We start from the raw sequence: 6,216 nt of genomic DNA on the forward strand, positions 1-6,216 counted from the left end.
TTATTATATATAAATGTTAAATAAAAATTACGTGAAAGTGTTTATCCTCAAATATAAATAAGAAAATTTTTTGTTAATTATTGTTTTTGTAATTATTTTATAAAAAATTTTTCTTATTTTTCTTTTCGATTTCTTACTGTTGATAGAAATATTGCATCAAATTGACAAAAAACTCGTAGATGAAAGGAACGGCATTAATAACAGAACCTCCTGTATGCATATAGTTGACCAATATTTTTGCATAATCTCTATTTCATCCCGGTATCGCAGGTGACCATTTAAACGGGTTCGATCGTGCTAATATGTTATTCATAGAAACGGCTAGTTGCAAAATTGCACAATCAGCTATCAATATTCGTCGGTAGTTATCGCGAGAGCTCCAGACGACCGTCCCACTAATTGATTCCATGAGGCTAATGATGCCAATCGCATTTATCTACAAGCGTGGAATGCGTCATCCGAGTGCATGTGCACTAAGAACGCACCGATTACGAGAGTCTACGCTTATATAGCATATGGAAATACTTTCACTATCAAAGTATTGGATATATATCAATAATTACCAAATATCCATTACACAAAATAAGTTTGCAACTAATGCAATAAATAATAAATTCTCAATAATTGAATGTTGTTGATTGTAATAATCAAACAAATAAATTAACTATAAACAAGTATAATAATGCTAAGAAATTCATAAAAGATGGATTAAAATAAAATAATTTTACATATGATTGTTTATAATTATTTTATTTATCTAATTTATTATTTATTTATCTAATTTTTTATTTATCTAATTGTGTTACAATTAACAATATTACATAATTTAATTAATAGCCAAAAGAAAATTATACTAGTGACAAAAATTAATCTTAATAACCATGAAGAGAGATTTAAAAGCGTGATGACATCTTCATGCATACACATACACATAGCAAGTATTATTGTGCTTTACTCTACCGATGTCTCAGCAGTATCTTGTGTTGTGTATGGTTAATAATATATTTCATCTCGGCTTCATTATCATAAATAAAATTATTCATCGATGCGCGTGCTACGGGAACTTAATAAATTCTGAGACAATGTATTGCGAGATCGACATCTTGATTGTAACGTGGCAATTACTCATTATAAAAAATCGAAACGATTTAATCTATTTTTTCTCTGCTTGAAAAGATGACACAAGTCAATTTTTTTCCACAATCATTATACGATATATACAACATCATTCGCAATCTTTGAAACGTACACGATATGCATTCTCTTAGATAACATTCGATATTTTTACTGTATTTTTAATCTAAAAGTATGAATTATCTAAATAAAAATTAAGAGAAATACTACGAGAAAAATATCATTTACTTATATGCGCTACATATATTTTTATTTAAAGTTCTTCGATATTTTTCTTAACGAAAAAGTCAACTTGAACTTCATGAACAGATTTTATTCGCTTAATCTGCACTGTATAATTAACGATTACATAAAGAAGACAACAATGTAGGATTGTGACCATCAAGTCGAATTAAAAGTTCGCGACATTGAAAATTGGTAGAATAATGCAGTTCCTTACATCGATGCAAGTTTCACGCGTTCTACGCCTTGGACATTCATTGGGTCGTTACATTATTCGTTCAATACATAACGACAAACACGTTACATATGCATCCTGTCTCTATGTAACCACGTTTTACGACTATGTGACTAGTCGATGATTCAGCCTGAGAAACTAACAACTATGAAATAAGAAAAACAATCTGTAATTGTTAAATGCAAATAATTCAAATTTAAAACGATAACTGTATGCATCACATCGTTACAATATGTATTAAGATATTGTTTAAAAAATTATAATATTAATTGCTTTTTTTAATGACATAAATGTTTAGCAAAAAGAAGTATGTCTCATATCAAACCATTTTCATATCGTGACTTATCAGCAAGTATAGAACTTTTAGAAATGTCCTTGAAGAAAAAACAAAGTATCTCTGTATTCTTATATTCGACAAACTACGTATTGCGCGTTGGTTAGAAATATTTTGCAATTTATCTAGCGATTGTAATATATATGAAGGGATTATCAAATATTTACTAAACTATAAGAGTCAAGTAAAAATTTAAAAAATACATTTTTCTTAAATAAAGAATATTAAACAACGATGTTATGCTTTTTCCGTTTTGAATTGAAAGCGCTCTTATTCTATCCGATAAACAGAAACTATTAATATAAATTTTATATCATAACAACCGTTTTATAAAGAGCAATTAAACAATTGTTAAATTTTACTTGTAATGATTGTGGAAAAAAATTGTACGATATTCCCACATAAAAAATAAATCAGTGCTTGATAGTCGAATGAAAAATACATTGCGAGTTGAGTACTGTAGCAGACACTTTTGTCCGTCTCTTCGACCTTTTAATGATGGTCAAGGCCTATGATAGACATGAGAAAGTGATTGAACTACGTCACAGTAAACGATTGAATGCTTGTTGAGTATACGACATTTCATCATTCCTTTTACTTAAGTAGGAAAATCCATATGGCACAAACGTTAGAACTTTCATATTACTTAACAAACAAACAAAAAAATCAAATAATGCACAATTCAATTACAAACAAATTACTAATGAAAAAAAGATGAAAATTTTAAAAAGTATAGCGCGATAAAAATATTATTTCTAATCAATATTAAAATATAACATATACATATAACCCTTTAAGATGATTATTAAAAAAAAATTATGAACTCGAAATATTATAGCATTAAATTGCTCATTATTTTTTGCAAAACTCTAAACTGAATTTTTATTCTATAATAAAATTATTATTATCTACATATACACACATCATAGGTTTAACAAATTTTAAAAAGCGAGAAATAACTTTAAACTTGTTGCATTAGGCAATTTCCGAGAATACGACATTCGAGCAGCTTTCGATATTTGAGTACGCTCGACAAATTCGTAAATCAACTTCCGTGACAGATATAAATCAGATAAATCGTAATTTCGTTCCTCGAAAATGTGTTTACATTTGTTTGCTGTTTAGCATGACGCGTTTTATGCCCATTACGCTGCAAATCAAATCGCGGCCTTCATATTTCTGATAAGTATGCAAGGCGTAACGTTCTTGTTCTCTTATGTATAAAATCTCCATAATATCAGCTAATCTCGATTTATGCAATAAATAATAGCACCGTGACAAAATAGTTTACGAAAAAAAAGAGAGAAGGCTGACTGTTCTTAAAGATGTCAAAGCCGTCCTAGATAAGCAGTTACGATATCGCTTCTTAATTTTGCGAATTCTAAAAAAAAATTACTTTGTAATAACTCTAATAATATAATATATAATAGAAAAGACCGATAAAAAAATAAAGATTGATATTAACATTAAATAGGGGAAATTTACATTTTGTTTGAAAATAACAGCAGAATAGGCATCAATTCACAGAACCATTAGAACAATTTGTGATAAGGATCACTAATAATCAACTTTATCGCAAACATGTTAACAATGTCGTCTAATGGCTATTATATCTGAGGACGTAATAAGACAGTTATAAAATCCCGACAATATTACGTAATGTTATTAAAATTATGGCCAAAAAATGAGGCATGTACTCAAACCCAAACGTATCACACGATTTTTGTCCTGCGGAATCTGTTGACAGGCCGTGCGAAAGCGACAGCAGGATATATGTTCTGCGATTTGAACCCCTACACACGAGTACTAGAAATGCATTTATTATTCAAGAACTCCAGGAGTGAAGGGAATCGATGTGTGTGACCTAAAGCTGCTGTGCGATCGTTAGGCGCGATAACCGCAAGACGACGTACTTTTTCAATGTTGCAAGTAATAATCGGAAAGATTACAGTTATTTAAGCCTCATTTCCTAAAGGCGGTGTATCATATACGCATTGACTAGTGAATGCAATGTAGTGAATGAATGTGTACCAATCCATGAATAATCACATTAGAAGAATCACATGCGAAATAATTTTCTCTCTCTGGTGAACGTATTATATAAATAATAGACAATGCATACATATGCATGAAATTATAAATATAAAATTATATGTATATTATGTATATATAATCATTATTATATTAATTATAATATATTTGAAAAAAATAATGCAATTTAAATAAAAAAATATATTTGTATAAGGGTTTAATACAGAGAGTAATGTACGTATCCTGTACGTACATTTTAAGAGTTACTAGCCGTTAAACAGATCTACGACTGTTCGCGAGCGCAGTTGGGATCTTATTCTTCGAAACACTTATCGCTATTTGTACTACGATTATTCACCTGGTGACAACAAAGAAGTGCTTTGTCATCGAAAGCGCATTCGATAATTCGCGAATGGAAATATGTAGGTTTTATCACTGTGTCGCGAGGCAAGAGAGTGACGACAATAATTGCACGACGGATTTGCATAAGCACGAGATGTATTCTTGACTTGACAAAAACGCACGTGACATCGACAAGTCCGAGGTCGTGCGATATTCCTACTGCGCCGAAGAAATGATTTTTACGCGAAACGGATCGAGGACACTTTCGGATTTCGGAATAATTAAGCTTCGACCGAAAATCATTGTGAAAGCGAACATCATCTCTTGTACTGTTCCATCCCGTACGAAAACGTTTGAAAATATCAAATCAGTATTAACACACGCGATATTTATCGAAATCGAAACATACATATATAAATTCATCTGTAAATGCATCTGCGTTTATATCTGATAATGTTATTATATTTTGAACCAGCCGTGAGAATTGTAAAACTTCAGGTTGCCACATGTGCCATTTTTATATTATAGTTTTTAATTTATACGCGAAAAAAGTCCCGAATTTATACTTTTAACGAAGTATTAATATATGAAAAAAAAAATATATATATATATGAAAATGTTAGAAATCGAAAACTAATAACGTTAAGTGCTCGATACTTTGCGCAGAAATACTAGTAGTGTCATTAATCGGAACACACCCACGCGAATCTGCTGCTCACGATCTATCAACTTGTTTTTGCTAAAGGGTGTCGACGCGACACTTGCTTTTGAGGCTCCAATCAATGGTGATCCTTAGCATTGGCCTGAGCATTAACTAGCTGGCAGACGAGCGCAACGAGGAGTCGCGATGTATCAACTTACGTCATTCGCGAACGAACAAGAGTGTGGCGACTTACGATACGGAGAACACAACAAGACTTTTCCTGAAGAAGCGATCTCTTCGCGATTATATCGGTCCTTGAGAAAAGAAATGTCGCAAATCAATTCTTAAAAGAATATAAACGCGTACAATATTCAATTACAAAATCTCACAGTTACATTAAAATTATTTTCAATTATTTTACAAACGTCAAATAACGAATAAAAAATTCTCTTTGCCTGACAAAACGCGTATGAATATCGCAAATACACAATTAAAAGAGAGACTGAAAAGTCGCGCAATGTTACAAGACTGCAATAATTATCGCTACGATTAGAAACAAAAGGAGGGGGAAAAAAAAGTCACGTTTTTGAAGGACAGGGCAAATTATGAGTTCATAATTTTCCAAGTGCATTACAAACCGCATACAGATATAACCGTGAAAATAAAATGTCTCTTATTTCCCACAAGAATGTCGCGTTCATTCTATTATACGCGAATATCGTGAAATGCACATTGCCACACACATACACACACACAATTGTCATCTTATACAAAATTCATAATTTGCAAATTAAAAAGAATTGTGAATTTGGAAGCTATATAATGATGCATTTCTTATGCAATATACTTTTTTTCATTATTGCATATTAATAATGTTATCTAATTGCATTCCTATCATAAATGCGTAAATTGTGATGATGCAAAATTTAAGGCCAACGCGTTTTGCAACACTATGCGTTTTATACGCATCTTAACATTGTCGCAATTTCTCGTTAATCTCTGATCCGCACGTACATTTATATATGTACATTTATACTCATCTCTCTTTCCGCTCGCGAAAAATCGTCCACAATTTCGAATCTGCGGTCGATGCGCCGCGCATATTTTTTAGCGCGAATATATATATATGTCGCAATTTTCTCTGATCCGCACGTACATTTATATATGTACATTTATACTCATCTCTCTTTCCGCTCGCGAAAAATCGTCCACAATTTCACAATTTCGGTCGATGCGCCGCGCATATTTTTTAGCGCGAATATATATATATATATA

The sequence above is a fragment of the Formica exsecta genome, unplaced genomic scaffold, assembly GCF_003651465.1.
Source record: "Formica exsecta isolate Colony F162 unplaced genomic scaffold, ASM365146v1 scaffold1, whole genome shotgun sequence".
Classification (NCBI taxonomy): Eukaryota; Metazoa; Arthropoda; class Insecta; order Hymenoptera; family Formicidae; genus Formica; species Formica exsecta.